The sequence below is a fragment of the Ambystoma mexicanum genome, chromosome 7q (genome assembly GCF_040938575.1).
Source record: "Ambystoma mexicanum isolate Mex_15411 chromosome 7q, UKY_AmexF1_1, whole genome shotgun sequence".
Classification (NCBI taxonomy): domain Eukaryota; kingdom Metazoa; phylum Chordata; class Amphibia; order Caudata; family Ambystomatidae; genus Ambystoma; species Ambystoma mexicanum.
The window spans coordinates 882,955,495-882,976,722 of NC_090941.1; the positions used below are offsets into that span (position 1 = coordinate 882,955,495).

At 43.4% G+C, this 21,228-nt stretch overlaps 1 protein-coding gene across 3 annotated transcripts in view; it reads right to left on the reverse strand.

Moving 5' to 3' along the window:
* LOC138527989 (glutamate carboxypeptidase 2-like) overlaps positions 1-21,228 on the reverse strand; it is an 898,418-nt gene that overhangs the window by 666,876 nt on the left and 210,314 nt on the right. The window lies entirely within an intron of this gene.

Here is a 21,228-nt window from a genome sequence, read left to right on the forward strand (position 1 = left end):
CTGGTACTCTGTGCCCTCTACACACCGATCGCCTCACCCTGGCACGGTGCAGTGCATTGCGCTGCAATTATCTCAGAAAAGTTTGATCTTAGTGCCTAGAAACATTGTTTTAAAAGGTCCCATTGGAACCTTGGCGCTTTGCTCCTTGTGTCAAGATGCTTAAAATGAGCTTTGTCTGGTCCTTCTACGACCACATTGATGTTTCACTGATTATGTTTGGTGTGGTACAAATATCTTGGGCTATATCTGCATTGTAGGGCCTTGAAACGTGGTTTTTGAGATCCCACAGGGAACATCAAGTTTTGTTCCTCGCATTGAGATGCGTAAAATTACACCCATCTTGATGTGTTGCGAATTCCAAGCAACTGTTGCATGTGTGTAATGTAGCCAGTGACGTCTGGAGGGTCCTCACAGGCAACAATGCAAAAATTGATGCACATTGGGGAACGGTGTAGAATTGTACAAGGAACAAACAAACTAACCAATTTTCTATTTTATTTATATAGACGATTCGGTAAAAAAACTTTGTTAAAGGGACGTTGTGATGTCATCTTTGATGTCCTGGGTGTTAGTCTTAGCAGTGCATGGTGGTGACGCGAGTTATGGTTGCTTAGCTTACCATAACTGTCGAATATTAGGGGTTTTTCGGTTTTACTTGGAACCATAACGTCCGTTTAACAATGTTTTTTTACTGAATTTCATAGGTTTTTAGTAGCGCAACTTAACCATAATGTCCCTTTAACAAAGGTTTTTGACTAAATTTCATAGGTTTTTATTAGTGCAACTTAACCATAACGTCCTTTTAACTGGATGAAGGCATTAGCACCCTAGGTTTCCAAATCGGGAACCCGGGGTGCAAAAAAAAAAAAAAAAAAAAAAAAAAAAGTTTTTCTTCCCACACCGGTACGCCTGCAGCGTCCTGGTGTAGGAAGGAAAATCCTGCACCAAGGTGGCCACCATGGAAAGGGAAGGCAGGGTTCCATACAGGGCCCCTCTTCACTTCACAACACGTGTGCGTAGTTTTCACTGCTACGTGTTTTCCGTTAATGCCTGTGTGCGGTCATCATTTCTGCGTGTTTTTCTTCAACGCATGTACGTGTTTGGATGAGGCACGTGTGAGCTCGGATTCAACTGTTTAGAGCGTGTGTACGAGTTTGAAAAAGAAACACTGATACGTGCTTCATTCAACACGTGTGCGCAGGCTTCTCAGCTATGTGTTATCTACAGCGAATGTGTGCGGTCTTTGCAGCTACGTGTTTTCTACAACGCGTGTGTGTGCTCTTCGCAGCTACATGTCATCTACAGCACGTGTGAGCGGTCTTCACATCTATGTGTTTTATACAGCACGTGTGCGTGTTGGGATGAGGCGCGTGTGAGCTCAGATTCATCTGTTAAGAGCGCGCGTGAGAGTTTGAAAAAGATACACTGCTGCGTGCTTCCTTCGACGCGTGTGCTTCATTCAACGCGTGTGTGTGTGGTCTTCTCAGCTACATGTTATTTAAATCGCGTGTGTGCAGTCTTTGCAGCTATGTGTTTTCTACAGCGCATGTGAGCGGTCTTCGCAGCTACGTGTTTTCAACAGCGCGTGTGCGGATGAGGCGCGTGTGAGCTTGGATTCATCTCATTTCGGCGTGTTTTTCTTCAACGGGTTTGCGTGTTCGCATAAGGCACGTGTGAGCTCGGATTCATCTGTTAAGAGCGCGAGTTCTAGTTTGAAAAAGATACACTGCTATGTGCTTCCTTCAACGCGTGTGCATGGTCTTCTCAGCTGCGTGTTATCTACAGCGCGTGGGCATGGTCTTCGCAGCTACACGTTATCTACATCGCGTGTGTGCAGTCTTTGCAGCTACGTGTTTTCTACAATGCTTGTGCGCAGTCTTCACTGCTATGTGTTTTACGTTAACTCCTGTGCGCGGTCATTTCTGCGTGTTTTCGTCAACGCGTGTCCGTGTTCGGATGAGGCGCGCGTGCGAGTTTGAAAAAGGAAAGAAAGTGTCTGCATGTTTTGAGTGGTGCGGTATACGTCAAAAGCGGGTGAAGTAGTTGTGCGCATGTGCTTTACTGCATGAGCGTGGTCTACACCGCTACGTGCTTTCTTCGTGTTCAGATGTTTTTTAGTTAACATGTTTTTTTGCTTCTTGCAGCCATATTCCATCCCATCCTCATCACCGCTCACCTCCCCAAACATTATTTGATAAGTTTGACGAGTGCAATGTTGTGTTTTTTAATATGTTTTACCGCGATGTCCGCGGACACCGGACGAGAATCCAAGATGGCGGGCGTCTCCAAAAATTTGATGCACTTCACGCTTCACCCCAGCCAATCGTAGAGCATGTCACATGTCCGCGGACATAATGCACGCTGTTTGGCCAATCCGTGTCCTGTCCGCGGAGCAAACAGGGAAGTGTGTCCTCAGAGCGGACATCACTAATTTATTTGCCATACGTTTGGGTCATTTAAAAAAAAAAAAAAACTAATCGATGGATTTACACCAAATTAACAAAAGCACTCTTTCGGGACCAAGCCGCTGCTCCTGCTGCAAATTTGGTGAAAATCCGTCCAGCGGTTTGGGCTGTAGGCGTGAGCAAAGATTTTTCCCCATTATGTCTATGGAAAAAACAGAAGTTTTGGGGCCCCCCCTATAACTTTGCCCCCCCCGGACCAAACCTCACCAAACTTTGCAAAACAATTCAGAGTGGGCCATATACATTTTTTGCAAAGTTTGGTGAGGATTCGTCCAGGGGGTACGGAGTTATAAGCCACCCAAAAAGTGCTCTTCCTAAGGAAACAGCAACTTAACCATAACTACACGGCCACTACTGTGGCTGTCTAATATAATGGAAGGAACATATATTGTTATTGCGATTGTGTACAATAGATGTAAAGGAAAAAGTGACATATAGAAAATTGAAATCACATTCTTTTTGACTCTTGCTGACAAAATAGGAGGACAGAGAGAGTAGATCTAGATGGATTATGGGGGATTGTAATATACAAGGCATTATAGCTGATGAACTCGCAGAAGAGGATAGTTGCTTGGATATTCACGATTTACATAGCTTTAATATACAGATGGCTCCACTTTCGTACTGGATGGTTTTCAGGGTGTTTCTACCAGCCCAATCACCATACAGGGGTCCAAGCTACTCTAAACATATCGATAACATTTTGACTAACACTGCAAATTGGAATTGTGCCAAATCTCTAGATAATCTATGGGCAGAATGTGATCATGATCCATGTTAGGGGGAATTCTCAAAAATGTGCTAATTCCTTTCTACCTTAGAGACCCCCAGCTCTTTTTGCTGGACGTTAGGACTTTTTATCTCTCATGTAATTTTAATGTGATGTATTCTCTGTGTTTCTTTTGACTTTGGTGTCTAACAAACTCCATAGCATCAGCTTTACATGGTGTCACACAGCACCTTCAGTACAGTGGCACAGGGAAGTCTTAGATTTCTCAAAGGTTTAAATACCTTCTCTTGTTGAAACTGTTTCCAAGAGCAGTAAAGTGAAATTGACTTTACTTACATTTTGTAACTTTCTAGATCCAGCACCCACTATCTTACCATAGGGTGCTGGAGGGGTTACTTAGTATCCCATTTGTCTAGTTTCTCATGTAACCTTTTTATTTTACCCTTTCTACAATTAATGGCTGGTGGCAGTGGTTTACTTTTGATTACCATTGTGTGTTTTTACCGCGGGCTGCATTCGCAGCTGCACTAAAGCACCCATGGGTGCCCATTTCATCAAAATGGCCCTGGTCTTTTTTTGCCATTTTTTGTTGTAAAGGTCCTTCTTGAGTTTTACTCTGCGGGCCAAACCAGGTTTGGTCTCTTTGTTCATTTTGACTTTGGCTTCACGAGTAAAGCCCGCCTCTGGCACCAGTATTTCTGGCAGGGGCAGGAAGTGACAGAGTGAGGGAGGTGCATGAAACTTGCTGTGCTTAATCCCCTTGGTTACGGGAATGCACCCAAAGGTGATTCGCCGGGTGGCTGTCCGGCAAGGACAGCCACCCTGCTGTGCGATTGACAGCTAGGCTGGAATGAATAGGAGAAACCTGCAGAAAAGGCAAGGCTTTATGGCTTGGAATTGAGAGTCGACCACTGGACGAAGGAATCCGAAGAAGAACTTAGAAGGGACGCCTGCTGCAAATCCTGGACCGTTGGTTTGCCCGGTGAAGCCCTGCTGCTGTGCTGAAGCTCCAAATTCGTTTTAACTAGAGAAGCCCTGCAAGGACGACTTCTCCCTTTGAGTTGGTGGGACCAATCAACTCCAAAGTAAGCCTGTCTGGACATCCTCTTGAAGCTGGTTGTATTTCTGCTGCTGCTGCTGGAGGAACCGAAGTGCCAGGGAGAGGAACACCAGATTGTGTGCCTTGCTTTTAAGTCGGACCGGAGCGCTAGGAAGATCCTCTGGAATTCCCCAATGCAGGACTGACCAAGCCTGAGCCACCTCAACAGAGTGCTGGATTGCAGAAGCAAAGAAAGTCTGAAGTGGTATCCAAGAACCGCAGTGTTGCTATTTGCTGTGAGTCGTGAGGGGCTGAAACACAGAAGGACTGCTGAATTGAAGATTGCCCATTGCTGCCGCTGACCGTCCCCAGACGTCCTCCCTCTTGTCCCCACGACAGAGGCTCAGGAACAACAGGATCTGCTGAGCTGTACAGGAACAGAAGCAGCTGGAACCATTTCTTCTAACCAGAGGTACTGTAAAGTCTAACAGAACTTACCTCTTGTTCTGTAGCCTTACTTGCTCTCAGTTGAGACCTGTCTTGGTTACCTTGCAGAGTTGCTAAAGCTTTGCCCGTCACAAGCCTCTCAGCTTGTGGCCCTTCAAGTGTACTCATTTTCTACAAACATTTCGAAAAACATTGTGAAAGACTTTTTACCTACCTGCAAAGAAGATCTTCAGTCCCCCTTGACATTGTGCAATTGACTTCGCTGTCCTGGCTCCCTCAGTGACTTTTCTTACCTCTGACACTGTGCTTTATCTTTTTCCCCAGGAAAGGGTTAACTTACTGAACAATGGAAGGTTTTTGAAAGTACTTATCCATTTATGAATTATTTTTTAACCTTTGTTTTATTCCTCTATTCTATCTTTTGCACCAAACTCAATTGCTCTAAATGTACCAGTGATAAATCAATGTCCACAGTGTCCTAGCTATTTAAGTCACCTGAGTGTGTAAGGAAGTGTCTGTGTGCCATCTCCAATGAGGATCTTCTGATTTAGAGAAACTAAGAGTGTTTGAAGTGTATTTTAATTGTTACATGTATATTGTTAGAACATACAGTCTAGCGGTGCACTCCAAATTGGCTAAATATCATTAATTCAATGGAATTTTAACTCAGAAATAATGTTATTCAGGTGCTCCTATGTGGGTCTTAGCTACAAGACCATAACAAAGTGGAAAAAAGGAGGATGCTCCACCAATATCTTGGCGGACAAAACACAGGGCACACTCTTGTCTGACCACAGTCAGTAATTGTAATCAAGAAATTATTCACGTAAAATAAAATAAATAATTTGTCTCTTTAATTCGAGATAGAAAGCTAATGTAATTTATGCATGTATATCTTCAAAAGTTCACTTGTAAATTAAAACAGAAAGTGTTCAAAAAGTAATAAGGTTAATACATTCAAGTATTTGGAAGTAAAACAGTTTCAACAATTAATCGTCATTGTCTGAATACATAACAGTTCACTTTGTTACCATTGTCAAAAGCATGTGATTCAATTTGTCACAAAATATCTGTACAACGCGTTTCGGGTCTAGCCATTCTTCAGGTACAATTTTCAAGCTTTGATTTTCGTGAAAATAAAGTAAAGTAATATAAGACTTATGCTAAAATTTAAAACATCTGTGTGGTTTCACATATGTCTATTCGGAATTTAAGAACAAAGAACTGACCTGTGCCCTTGTGGTATCAAATAATACCTGGAAAGAATTCAGTGGAATCTAATGTCCTATTAGATCATCGAAAATACAGCAGTATGTTAGGCTGATACCTAATGAAGAGATATATTTGTGTCACACATTTGTAATGAATCTGTATGTCAAAAAAACTGTGAGTGGGACACAGTCGCTCAGAAAAAGCGCGAGGTCCCACTCCACGGTTAATTCATCTATATTGCAACAGTATATAGTTTTGCTCACTGTCTTTACAGTGATGGTTGGTTAAGAGTTGTAACTTCCACTTGTAACATCGTATACTCCCCACGGCTTTCTTTTCCAACTGGCGGTTTAACCAATTACAACTTGCACTACTCCGTTATTGAGTTCTGAAAATAATTAAATAATTTGTAAAATTAACTCGCCGTGTCGTGGCGGCACACACTGTTTGTTCTAGCTCACTTACTTGTGGCTCAAGATGCACGATGTGAAACTGCAGCTTCTGGACTTCTCTTGACCGCGCTCGCGGTCGGCGTGTAGGCGTTCTAATGCCTGCTGGACCCGCTCATTCCAATACGATAGTTTGTAATTCTCCCAATCAGTAGGAACAGTTTCCTCGTGTCACGCGAAATGAAAGCGCAAATGTTCTACTGTTCGTATCGGTCCGTTAATGTGGTTGTCAGGGAAACAGTGAGGGTTGATGGGTAATGGACATCTCAGTTGTATTTGGTGTCTATGCAGAGCGCCATCTTGAAACATCACTCGTAATGATGCGACTCTATTGGTTATCGTGATTTTGACTTTTTACCGCCTGTGATGTGGAACCACGGATCGAAATAACACTATTTTAAAAGTTACATTTCTCTATTTGTGTTTATTTAGTTTTTTAGTTGTTGGCAGGATTAAATCGTAGTTTAAAAATATTGATCTTTCTGCAACATGATCAGCCGTCCGGAAAGTTGCTCGTTGGTGTTACATTTATTACTTGCCCAAAAACTTCTGTGTGTGATGGTCTATTTTGAAGTTTCCAGATTCCAAAGGAAAATTTGTGCCGGGAAGTCTCCTGTTAACAATATGCAGTGATTCATAAGTGACAACTCATGTCCCAATCAACGTTCATCCCTTTCGGGTGCATGGCCTCTAATTTGTCGATCCAGTATAGTTCACGTTGTAGTTAAGTTTTTGCCATGTTTCCTCCCCTTCTTGACAGTGTTACCTGTTCCAAAATAACAATTGTATGAGATTATTTTAGGAAGTGTTGCGCTACTGGTGAGCGGTCATTTTTTTAGCCTGATGTTGGATTTATGTTCAGACCAACGTGTCTTTGCTTTTCTTGTTGTCATCCCTACATAGAACATCCCACAGGGACATTTAATGCTATTGATGATGTTCTTACTGTCACACGTTGTTGTGTGGCGTAATTTCATCTTGTATCCCCTGTGGGGATGATTCAAGTGTTCTCCTTTTATCATGTTATTAAAGTTGTTGCAATTATTGCATGGAAGGGTCCCCTTAAAGTTCTGATTTGTAGACCTTCTTGCTGAAAAGTCCACTTTGATCAAGTTATCTCTTATTGACCTACTTTTGCTATATACAAATAGTGGCGGAGTTGGGAAAAGTTTTGCCAAAGTCGTGTCCAATGTCAGGATTTTCCAATGTTTCTTCACAATATTCTAATTATTTTGCTTTGATTGGAGTAGGTTGCCACAAACACCAAATTTTCTGATTTCTTTTTTTCTTTAGGTTTCAATGCTTCCTGTCTTTGAATCTGTGTAGCGTTGATTGCACATTTGTTCACTGTTGTCCTGTCATATCCTCTTTGCTCGAATTTCTTAGCTAACACTTGGGACTTATTAGTTTAGTCAGTTTCCTGAGATAATTCTGCGATATCTTAGAAATTGACTCAATGGAATACTTGAAATCGTGTTTCTTGGGTGGAAACTTTTTGCGTGCAGTAGACTGTTTCTATCTGTTTCTTTAGTGAAAATTGGCGTTTGCAAGTTCCCATTTCTGCTGTATACTCTTACATCTAGGAAGTCAATTGATGTTTTGCTCACGTTTGAAGGAAATTTTATCCTGGGGGCCATTGTATACATGAATGTAAAGAATTATTTGAGTTCTTCTAGTGTACCTTCCCAGATCCCAAAAAGATCATCAATGTATCTCACAAAACGTTTTAGTTGTTTATTCCATCCATTGTTGTTGATCACATTTCTTTCCTCTAAGTATGCCATATATGTGTTGGCATAAGTCGGGGCCATTGATGCCCCCATTGAGGTGCCGGAAATCTGAACAAAATATCTTTTCTCAAACATGAAAAAGTTGTTGTTTAACACAATCTTTAATAATTTCAAGACGAAAAGGCGATCAGAAGCGAATGCTTCTGATGTATTAAGTAGCAGCCATTCCATGGCTTCGAGAACTCCTTGATGTGTAATGCTTGTGTAGAGGCTTGTTACGTCCACAGTAAATAGAACATCAGTTCCTTCATTATATTGAATGTCTTGCAGTTTCATTAGGAATTCATTTGTATCTTTGATGTATGTTGCGAATTTCCTTGACATTTTGGATTGGTTGACTGCTTTTGAATACAATCATGGGATTCAGGGTCTCACAGGGATTCAGTTGATTCCTTGGCTTTTGTCTAGGCTCCCACAGGTTGCAACTGATGCTGTCAGGTGGGGGAACTTGAAAGATTGGAGTATGAAAATGTGAAACTAGCTTTGATAGCTAGATTTGGGAAAACTCCTTCCCTGTACCTTAAGAGGTTTAGGACCCTCAAAAAGACTAATGGTACCCCTTTGGGCTACCTAGGCGTGTGAATGTTTGAAAAACTTAGATGGATGGGTTATGGGTTACAGAGTAACTACCTTTGAAGGAATGAGAAATCTGGTTTTGTTGGAATCTACTTTTGATGCCTGCTCACCTGAGCTGAGACAGTATTTGGCTGACTCACAAGAGACTGAACCCAAGAAGCTAACAAAGGCTGCTGACTTGTGGGTTGCCAACAGGGCTACTCACAAGGTTTCTGGGGCCACTCACAAAAATGATGAGGGGAAGCAGCACAAGAAAGATGACAAAGAGAATTCTAAATCCAACCACCCAAAAGAGAGCCACAAACATAAGAAGGGTAAACCGTATGGGAGACCAGGTCAGTCTAGTGAAACCTCTAGTACCAAACCAGAGAGAGGTCAGCAGAAACCCCCATTCCAGGAAACATTTGGTAAATGTTATGCTTGTTGGTCTAGTGACCATGTGAATGGGGATCCCAGATGTAAGGGTAAACCTTCAGGGGTCCATACTGCCTCCATAGCCTTCATCCCTGATGGAGAAGTACATGTGGAAAGTGGAAACTTTCATCTATTGGCTGAAGACCCCATTGGAGTATCAGGCAGTGTTTTAGTGTCCCTGGGTATGTGGGAACAGCAGAATGTAGATGTGTATAACTCTATTCCAGATAACAGCAAAGAATATTACAAGGATATTGTACTTGTTAATGGACAGGGAACCCCTGCCATTATAGACACTGGGACCAGCATTACTGTAATAGATTACACCTTTTATCAAACCGGAGGATGTTGCTAAGGCACCCAAAAGGTCCCACTAAGCTTGCTGGAGGCTCTCTACAGATGGTTTCAATAATACCAGCTCTCATCCAGTGCAACAATATGACTGTAAGAATATCTGTCAGTGTTCAGAGTGAGGTGCCTTGGAGAATCCTGTTGGTGAATGACTTAAAAACTTTTGGAGTTGTATCAAGCACCCCCATGCCTCCCAGAAAAAGTAAGCAGAAGCAGACTGGGAAGGCCAGAGATCTCACTTTGGAAGACTCTCAATGGGTAGTGACGGAGGCACCTATAACAACCAGTCCACAGGAAGAACAAACTTCTATTTGCAGGAAGAGGGAGACAAAGGGGAAACCCAAGGTCTCAGGAAGAAAGAAAGGTATCACCCCTGTGCACTAAACAAGGACATCCCAGAGAGAACAGTCCAAGGTCACACCTGTGACCCCTCCACCAGCTGAGGCTGATTGGCAAGACCAACCAGAGGATGGTGAAACATTTACTGGTGAAACAAAACTGGAAGAAGACCTTCCCCTGTTGGAGATCTGGATCCTAAGCTGCAGACTTTGCTTGCAGGAGGTGGCCACTGTAGGGCAGACCTCAGCAGAGGTCAAAGAGTGTACTATTCTTGAAGGACTTCGCCAACAGGCAGCTTCCCAGCTGGAAGGGCAAGAGTCTAGGAAGCACATGGTGTACTGGGAGGATGGCCCCCTCTACAATGAGCCTACTGAGTCTACCCAGGGGACTACAGAATAATTGTAGTGCCTCAGAAGTTGAGACCCCAGTTTCTACAGTTAGCCCATGGGATCCCTCTAGCTGGTCACATAAGTTTTAAGAAGACCAAGGAAAGGATGTCTCTTTATTTCTACTGGCCTAAAATGGGGTCTGATGTAGATAAATTCTGTAGAAGCTGTCACATTTGTCAGAATTCTGGCAAGAGTGAAGCCATGAATCGGCAGCCGTGGTGCCTATCCCAGTGGTGGGAGTTCCTTGTGATAGGGTAAAGATTGACATTGGTGGTCCCCTAGACATTCCCACATCTTTAGGCAACCGATTTGTATTGGTTGTGGTAGACCATGCTACTGGGTATCCTGACGCTATACCTATGAGAACGGTTACTGCTCAGCAAGTGGCTAAGTCCCTACGTGGTATTTTTACCAGGGTAGGTTTTCCGAAGGAGGTTAAGTCAGACAGGGGGACCAATTTTATTTCCCACTAGATGAAAGCCATGTGGAAAAAAATGTGGAGTGACCTTCAAGTTCTCAACAGCCTACCATCCCCAAACCAATGGGTCGGTGGAGAGGTTTAATAGAACTATGAAGAGCATGATAGGTGCTTTACAAGAACCCCTTCGAAGAAAGTACGAGCTTCTTCTGCCATGCCTTCTCTTTGCTTTAAGAGAAGTCCCTCAAGAATGGGTTGGCTTCAGCTCCTATGAGCTTCTCTATTGTCATCCGGTTAGAGGTCCATTGGCCCTAATCAAGGAGGGGTTGGATAGTGCTCCTTCCCCCAAGCCAGTGATAGTCACTGACTTTGTGTTAGGTCTCCGAAGGAGAATGACATGCATGATTACAGAAGCTTCTGATAACTTAAAAGCAGGTCAGGCTCTGATTAAACTTTGGCATGGCCAGAAGGCCAACATGGTTGAATTTACTCAAGACCAGCTAGTTCTAGTAATGGTACCTACAAGGCAGAGGGCCTTACAGGACAAATGGATTGACTTTGGACCAATAAGGAGTGCAAGGTTCCGTTAAATCAGATCAGATCTCATCTGACCATAAAGGCAAGTAAGTGTCAAATTGGTCAGAGTCAGGTGGTCTACCTTGGACATGAGGTAGGAGGAGGTGAAATAAGGCCATTGCCTAGCAAAGTACAACCTGTACAAGACTGGGCCACACCTATGACTCAAACCCAGGTGAGAGCCGTTTTAGGTCTCACTGGTTACTATAGGAACTTCATAGAGAACTATGGGACCATAGCTTCTCCCTTGAATGTGATCTCCTCACCCAAATTCCCCAAGAAGGTCAGGTGGAATGAGGAGTGCACCAAGGCATTTGAAGGACTCAAGAAGGCCCTTTGTCAAGCTCCAGTCTTGAGAGCTCCTGACTACAGCCAATCCTTTATTGTACAAACAGATGCTTCCAATACAGGTATAGGTGCAGTTCTGAGTCAGCTGAATGAGAGAGGCAGGGAACACCCCATCTGCTTCATCAGTAGGACACTGAAGGACTGAAAAACAAAATGGGCAACCATTGAACGTGAATGTTTTGCCATTGTATGGTCTTTGAAGAAGTTTAGACCATACTTGTATGGGTCTACTTTTGTAATTCAAATTCAAACAGACCACCAACCCTTGAGATGGTTAATTAAGGGGGAGAATCCTAAATTGTTCAGATGGCCAATCAGCCTTCAAGGTTTTGATTTTACTATAGAACATAGGTCAGGATATAATCACCAAAATGTTGATGGTCTCTCCAGAAAGTATGACGGTCTGGAGTAAGGCGAGTGGATTAAATCCTCCTGTCCCTTAGTCTGGGGGTGTGGGGGGAGAGGGCGGTGGTAGGAGAATTCTCAGAAATGTGCTAATTCCCTTGTACCTTAGAGACCCCCAGCTCTTTTTATCGCTCATGTAATTTTAATGTGATTTATTCTCTGTGTTTTTTCTGACTTTGGAGAGGGTTAATTTACTGAACATTGGAAGGTTTTTGAAAGTACTTACCTGTTTATGAATTATTTGTCAACCTTTGTTTTATTCCACTATTCTATCTTGTGCACCAAACTCAGTATTGCTCTAAATGTACCAGTGATAAATCAATGTCCACAGTGCGCTAGCTATTTAAGTCACCTGAGGGTGTAGGAAGTGTGTGTGCCATCCCAAATGGGTATTATCTGATTTAGAGAAACTAAGAGTGTGTTTGAAGTGTATTTTAAATTGTTACATTTATATTGCTCGCTTCTGAAGAAGGCTTATACAACTGACTGTGAAATAAATTAAAATTAATAATTGTTTTATCAAGAAACCTTGAGCGTAAGTGTTTATTTGAATACCTGTACTGTGAAACTCGGTGTCACAACATTACTGCTCACATTGACCCCTCTTGAGATAAACCTAGCTGCTCAGCCACACTACCAACCTCTGTAGTTCAGACTTATACCAAAGGTTGGGTCCCTATTGCCAGGAGGTCAGGGTTATTGTAGTGCACCCAAAGGGTACTTCATACAATCTTGCCTAACAATCCATTATTCCTGATCTTAAAAAGAGAACGTCTTTACATCGGTCATCAAATAATCGTGCCGCTCCATCTGCCACACATGACCGACATGTTAAGATGGGCTGATATTATTGTGAGCAGTGAATATTCTACGACTTATTGATCCCTTCTCACAATATTAGAAATAGTGCTCAGTTCAACTTCCATTTCTCCTGAATTGGCCTGGAGTTCCTTCCCACTTGTAGCCGATAATTTATATCCCTTCAAATTCAGACTTTGCTCTCAGATAGGTTTGAGGTCTGTGAAGAGGGTTGCCTGGTATGTTAAGGACTGCAGGTCATTGAAGACTAGTATTATGAATATTTTCAGACATTCAACCACAGAAAATAATAAAATGTTTGCTCAACAAGAATACAAAGGTTTGATGATAACCAAGAAGCAAGCCTTTGCAATGAATAACTGTTAGTAATATGGTTGCTAAATCCCCAAAATGTTTAAAAGCACCCCAAGAGTGTTGAATACCCAAAGCAGAGTGGTTTATATACTTCATTTTACAAAGAGACAGAAATGCAACATCTTAGCTTTCTGACATATTATAGGTGCTGATCTTTAACTAGACTCAGATCCTTCACCTTGACTGCGAATGAGGGAAAAATATCTCTACCTGCTGTGAGGAGTCAGAAATGCGAGACGGACACAAAAAGGTATAGTTTTCTCACAATTTGCTATGTAAAAAAAAATAAAAAGGGTAGGATAAACGCCTGTCTTTTCCCAACCTAACAAGGATGTCCCTACCTAGCAAACTAAAGCTAAAGAAAAATGACCTAGCGTCCAAATAGTCTTTGACCCTCACACTAATATATACAAGGAAGATTTGGCGGTTGTCAATTAACAAAGCACTATAACAGGGTGAACTTAAAAGTCTAGGAAAGTACTCTTTGTGACCAGGGTTGGATTCCCTAACCCTGGATCAATTCAGGAATACCTTGAACAAAGTTCTGATTCAACAACGTTCCGTTCACTGTTGCATAGAAAAGTATTTTCCATCTACTACATCCTTCCACTTTATAAAGCAAATGTCTCTTTCCCAAATATTGGTTCACAACTCCAAAACAACTGTTGATTTCCACAGTATCCCTTTTCATTGAGGCAAATACGTCTCTCCAAAAACAAAAGTTCATAAACCAATATGATTGTTCTCTTCAGGATGGCAATCAATTATCAGCATATCCCCATTTCTTCAAATGAAACGCTTTTGACAGGATAGCATAACAATGACTTTTGATGAGGCATATTTGATCAAAAAGGCTGATAGAGGTAATACAAATTTTCTACCATACCTTTTTGCCACACACAGACTTCTTTACATGATCTTCTTTCCTGGTATACTCGCATTCCAGAACTAACTGCTATGGTCGCTTTCCTGGTGTACTTGCCTGCCAGGAAGAATACTCCTACAACTACAATCACTTTCCGTGGCAATGCTTGTTCCAAGATTCCCCGCAGCAGTATTTCCTGTGAGAACTGAACAATGATTGCTTTTTCTTATAGTCTGACTTTTGGCAATGGGGGGGGGTTCCAGTTTTACCCAAACTGGAAATTCAAGATTGGAAGCTTTTCCTCAGATTGCTCCTCTTCTACTTCTTGGTAGCCATTCGGCTGCTAACAATATGGTTTGTAGGTTTCCCTCAAATGGTATCCCCATGAAAGGGGAAGTATGCCCTTTCCACCTCTTTAATGTCTCTTCACAGCCTTTTGGCTGTTGGCAATGTGGGTTGTAGGTTTCCCCCAAACGGTATCCCTTGTAAGGGGAATTACACCCTGCCCGCCTCCTTAATGTCTCTTTACTTATTCTGTATTTGAAATTACAGATTCACAAATTTCCTTTTCAGAGCGCCCCGGGGTCAGTGTCAGCCTCCAGCCAACTCACCGGTCTTCGGCGTCATGTGAGAAACTAGAAGGTGTCTCACCCCCTAGTGCCCGGGGTGTCTGTGTCTGTCTCTTTCTCTCTCTCTCTCTTTCTCTCTCCCTCCCTCCTCCCATACCCTCCCCCCAATACCACATTGAAGGTACAAGAGACGCTATGTACCAAGACAACCATATCGAATGTATCCTCGAACTGATGCAGTAGACATGAGTCTGCAGACACCACTAGACATAGAAGAGCTATAAGTAAAGTCTGACAGGTGTGAAGTGACGTCATGAAGAAGAGAAGATACATGTGTGCCGTAAACTGGATGCATGGATATCCAGAGAACAAAGATCTGACTAAAGTGACGAAGTAAAAATATATGCAAATATGAAGAAAATCATATACACTTAGAAGATGAGTAACAAGAGATGCAGTAGATGTATATACGCAGAAACGCAAGATAGCTAAGACAATACAGAAGGTTGCTCAAGTAGTACATATAACGCGGGTAAAGCAGCCATGTTGAGAAAATGGACGTCAGCATTGTATTTTAGTAAGCGGTAAGCCTCGATAAGGGAAAGCAAGGCTGTATAGCTGACAGGCGCTGGAATACAGATTTGTGAAAGAACAACAGAGTTTGCTTGGCTCAGAATCAAGGATGCTGCAGAAAGAAGCAACTGTAAGGCACGAAAGGAGTCAAAGAGGATAAGCTACACACGCAGGACATATTTCTCTTAGATTAAGTAAAGGAGTGAATAACTGAGTGCCAAATATTGTGCAATCGAAGTTGCAGAAAGCATATGCAAGACGGAGCAACCAAGTCTCCAGAGGACGAGGTGAGTAATGCCACCCAATATAATTGAATCAAAAAGCACTAAATAAAAGGACAGAATGGACAAAATCATGGTCTCCTCACACGTGGTACAGGACCAGAAGACCAGGCCTATTCATACAAGATAGCAATGTACCTTCACTTCCTTTAAAACTCCAAGGACGAGAACAATCGGCAAAGTCAACTGCAGAGAAGTAGTCTTGGTAGGCTAATTAGCCAAGTAGGGCAGATGTCTGACATTATTCCTTTACACCTGGGTTTTGTTGCTTACGTGCTGCTAACAAGCCAACCAATTATGAGGGCCAATGAAATGGTGGACTATACATTGTTGCAGAAGCCTATCTGCTGCTCTTATGCTATTATCAGTATTTACGTAGTTAGAGGTTGTTAAAGGCATGCCTACCTGATAAAGGGCAGCCAATGAGGATACTAACACGTATATAAACTATAGGTATATATGTTCCCTTAACCAATCCCCCTACCTGGTAGGTTTTTACTGTTTGCCACGTAGGATGACATCATAGCAGATGTACATCAAGGTATAAAACCTTTTGCATAATTGAAATGCGTTGAGTGTATGAGCTACAAACTGTTTGCTCGCCAGGTTTCCCTACTTTACTGAATTGATAATAAAGTAGTATTTTGCCATATTCTTTGAGTCTGTATTTTCAAAGCAGTCTTCTGAGATTCAGCCACCCCATTTCTAAGCACTACGAGTATCCTTCACAGAAGTCCAGTTAAAACAAGCATTAGCAAAGCCAACAGTTTTGGCGTGTCCAAGTATTAGGCATTTGTCAGGCATTATTATATGCCCAGGTACTGACACACATTTGCAGCTGCTACCATTGATGGCCAGTTAATACCACTAGAGCAATGCCTGGCAAATGCATTTCTGATGCATCTAAAACTGTTGCCATTAGCAAGTCTTGTTTCAAAAGTGGGTAACAACTTCATCTGGTTTGCTGCCGATCCCATGAGTGCCCTTTTTTGAGTTCCAATATCCTATATGCTTGGAGTTACCCCATTATATGTTTGACTTAAGTGGACGGGAACTCCCTTCATTGTGATATTCAGCCTTGTTATATTTGATTGTTTGCCTTAATTAAGGGCTCATTCCATAGCGTGCCAAGTTGTGGTCCTGTACTCCTCCATTCAGAGCAGGAGGCTCTCGTAACATGTCATCTTGATTGAGGTCCCTTATAGTACATCTACATGTCTTGATTTTAGACGGGTACAGATGAGGAATACTTATTCTTGCCATTACTTCTCCTCCACCTGTTGCAATAGTGCCCCACTTGCCTTCCTCCAAAGATGTCTGGACTTGTCTTTTCCATATCCTCTGTTGACCTATTAATTTGTGTGAAAGACAGTATTTCGTTGCAATCAAATCTGCGGTTGTACGACTGGCCTCAAATGTTTCCTCAAATTGAGACTGCACCCCGTTCGTGGGAGCAGATTCTTGTTCCCCCAAACATAGCATACAATGTAACAAAACATACAAATCGTATGGCTTTTCTATCATTTTAAAGAACATCTTTGTCATTCAAACAACAGGTTTGTTTTCAGTAGCCCATGCTTTAGATTCAACTTTCCCAGGGCTGCTCGACATTCCAAAAATAATTTAAAAATATTAACGGGAAAATATGGCAGATGAGAGATTTTCCCGTATCATTGTGTAAGGAACTATGAAATGCTAAGCATTATATTGCCCTTATAATTTAGATGTTGCAGTGTTATTCTGTGCACCGTTTGTATGTTCATGGGTGGAAAACTTCATCCATCCACTTTTTAAGGAAGACAGCTTTAGATGTCACTTATCTTTTGCTTTTGGTCCTCTAGTTGTTTATTGATCATTCAAAAATTGGTGATTTGCCTAGCCAGGTCACCGGTCCACATCTTTGGTTGCATCCACTTTCTTCGGGATTGATTCGTCCACCTCCACCCACCGGTCTGTTTTTTTCCATATGTCAATTTTTATGATGTATTGGGATTGACCATTGTTGCGTCATGAATCTTCTCCAAAGGTTTCTTCATGCATGACCAGTCCGGGACTTCCAGCAACTCTGAAATGATTTACTGAGGCAACCCCCCCTCTCCCAGCCCCATTGCAAATGACTAAATTCAGTCCATGGTCAGTATCTGGGTCTTCCATTGCGTGGGTTAATGCTTAATTATGTTGCCATCAGCTTGCATGAAGTTGTAGTTTTGACAAGACCAAGTCCTTGGCCCTGTCAACAAGGGTACAGCACTCTTCTCTATGAATGGAAGGGCAGACAGGGAAACATACAGGGTGAAACATCACTGTAGGAGACTATGCAAATCACAAATACCTTAACTCCTAACCTCTCTGTGGGAGCATGCATCTTTGCAGACCATTGTTATCTCCAGCCATTTCCATTAGAACAGAAACTTGACAGTCCTCTCCCATTGTTTTCAGAATAGAAGAAAAGAAGCAAGCAGATAATCCTGACGTTGATGGAGATTCCTCTAGAGAAACCGAGGAGGCAACATGGCTGTCGAGGGAAGGAATAGATGGAATCAAAGAAGCTAAAGTCAAGGGCAACTTGGCCATCTTGCTCCTGTTAGATCTGTCTGCTGCCTTCGATTAAGTCGACCACCAAATACTTACCGAACATCTTTCTCTGGCTGCTGCATTCTCCCAGGATGCCACCAATTGGATTGAGTCTTTCCTCTCGGACAGAACAACCAGGGTCTTCGCCCCGTCAGGCGGCGCTGCAGCTGACCCTGTCCCCATCCAATGTGGAGTCGACCAAGGTTTCTGCATCTCCCCCACACTTTACAATGTCTTTACCAAGCTCCTCTTTGACCGCCTTGACGACCTGGGAGTCACTTACACTAACTATGCTGACGCCACCAAGGTACTCATCGCACTCACAGGGAACTATGATGAAGACGTTGCAAAACTGAACGAGATCTACCTTGAAATCCAAGCATGGATGGCCACCCATAGCTTCTGCTTAAACAACAACAAGACTGAACTGCTGATCGTCGTTTCTCAGGCCCGTCTTAATAAACATGACACTAGATGCCAATCCTTCATTATTGACAGCAACATTATAAAAGTCTCTAAAGAAGTCAAAACCCTGGGCGTTTATCTTTACTCTACACTCTCCCTCAAACAAACTCATCAATGCCTGCAAACCTTTCTTAGCTACAAACAGCTGCCTCACATGGGCCCTCAGATTATCTAAACTGGACTATTGTAACACCCTTTTCCTCGGCTCCACAAAACACAACCTGAACAGACTACAGGTACTCCAAAACAACGCCCTTAGATGCGCTCTGAATATCCTGCGCAAGGCCCACATCTCCGCTGCCAGGAAAGATCATCACTGGCTCCCCATCCGTGACAGAATTAAACTTCGAGCATTAGTCATCACACACAAATGCCTTTATCTGACAGCCCCACGCTATCTATCAGACAAATTTACGAGACAGAACCCTACTAGACCCACCAGATCTCCTTACCTACACCAACTCAGCATCCCTAGGTTCAACCTAAAATCAGAAGGGGGAGCTAGCTTTCCTGTGCTAGCACCCAAAGCCTGGAATGCACTACCGATGACATCAGAGAACACATTTCGTCTGATCTTTCCGATCCAAGGTAAAGGACCTACTCGCATCTCAGCAATACACTGTCATCAACATCTAGCACTGCACCTGTCTGATTTGCATCTTATTCTGCCTGTGCTTCAAAAGATGTGACGATTGTATTCTGTAACTAATTCTTGCCTCGTCCAGGACCAACTTGTAACCCGGTCCCTCACACTAACCGTTATATTGTCTCTTCTGCCTTCACACTGTATGTGCAACCTTCTGTAACCACTGTTGATCCAAATGACAAAGCACCCAGTTACCCCAAAGTTCGGCACCTTCATTGCACCATAGAGAAGAACGCGGAGCCACCAGATAAAGTCAGAGAGCCTGCCCATGTCACCTTACCACTAACCACAAGGGATACAAATGAGAAACAGACCCACCCCCTTTCCCCTTTGACTTACCAGAGGACAACAGGGAGCGGACCACAGGGAGCGGGCCCCAATAAACTAACAGACATCCGCCCTGTGAGGGCAGCAACTGGATTATGTGCAGAACCCATGCTGATAAAGTGGCTGGGGCCTGTTCTCCTTTTCACAGCTTGTCATTGCACATACACACTCCAGGGGAATGAGACAGAACCAGATTGGCCAGGGAGAACCACCCAATGAGTAGTAGAATTTAAGTCCAAACCAGGAATCAGAAAGGCTGGGTTATTCAGGGGAGGTCAGAGGTGGAGGTGGACAAGATACCAGCAGGAGGAAGGAAGAATCGGCGGGTTGTGGAGAGGATTTATGGAAAAGGTGAGGCATTGGCTAAGGAGTAACAGTGGTTTTATAGTGCGACTATGCATGTGTGTGTGAGAGACAAGTGGGTAGGGCATGAGTGTGAGATGACCAATACAGTGTGAAAGAAATGTGACGGAGTAGTAGTGGGAGGAGAGTAGGAGTAGGAGGGTAATATTAATAGGAGGAGAATAGAAATAGGATGAATAGCAGTGGAATGAGGAGGTTGTAGAAGGAGGAATAATATCAAAAGGGTGGAGGCAAGAGGTAGGAGGAGTGAAACAACCACAACATCCTTATCGCACGTCTCTGTGACACCCAGGCAATCATGGGTCAGGCTCTGGGGTGGTTAACCTCCTTTCTCTTCGACTGCCCATCCCAGGTGGAACTCAAAGCCTTTCTCTCCACTATAGCTCTCTCAACCCGTGGTATTCTCCAGGGATCTAACCTATCCCTCTGGTTCTTCAGTGTCTATATGGCTGTCCTGCCACGTGTAATAGCCACTTTCACCTCTAACTTCCAGTGTTATGCAGATGACACGCAACTTTCTTTCAGGCTACCCTCAGTCGCCACCTCCTCCTCCTCCTCCTCCTCCTCGCTCATATCTGACTGCCTGTCTGTTATCAGTCCTGGTGTGCTACAAACAACCTCCGCCTTAACGCCAGTAGGACTGAGATTGTTCTCATTGGGACCCCTGCACCCGCTTTCCCACTTTCACTCTAGCTGGGCTCCCTTGGCCTTTGCCCTGCGCTCACACCCACCTGCGAGGCAAGAAACCTTGGGGTCATTTTTGACTCCACGCTTTCCTTCTCCTCTTACATTTTGGACATCTCTAAAGTGTATCAACTACACCTCCTCGTTGGTACTCTATCTTTTCTCACTTTCCCCCAGTGACTCACTGTCTCCAGAGCCCTGGTTCTCTCTAGGCTGGACTATTGCAACAGCCTCTTCCTCAGCCTCCCTTCTACTGCCCTGCACCGTCTGAAACTCATCCAGACCGGAACCGTGAGACTTATCCATGACCTCAAGCCCAGGGATCTCTATGGCGCTGAAATCCTTTCACTGGCTCCCCGTGGCTGCAAGGATCAAGTTCAAGACCCGCTGCATTATTCAAAGGCTTTCTGGGGCCTGGGACTTACCTACCTACCTTCAATGCTACCTACCTAAATACTGTCCCTCACGAGCGCTCTGCTCATCTACCTCCAACCTTCCGAGAGTGAGCAGGTTCTCCAAGCAGAGATTTGGAGGGAGATCCCTATCCTCAGCAGGTGCCTCCCTCTGGAATAGCCTCTGTGCCTCCCTCCGTCTTGAGCCTGATCTTATTAAGTTCCAGAAACTCCTCAAGACCTTCCATTTCTCCTCTTCCTTCTCCTTCCCTCTACCCTGCTAACCTAGTTCTCTGCTCTTTCCCTTCTCCCTCCCTTCCATCCATCCATACAGCTTGCCGACTGGCCGCCGGGTGTACCTCACAGTC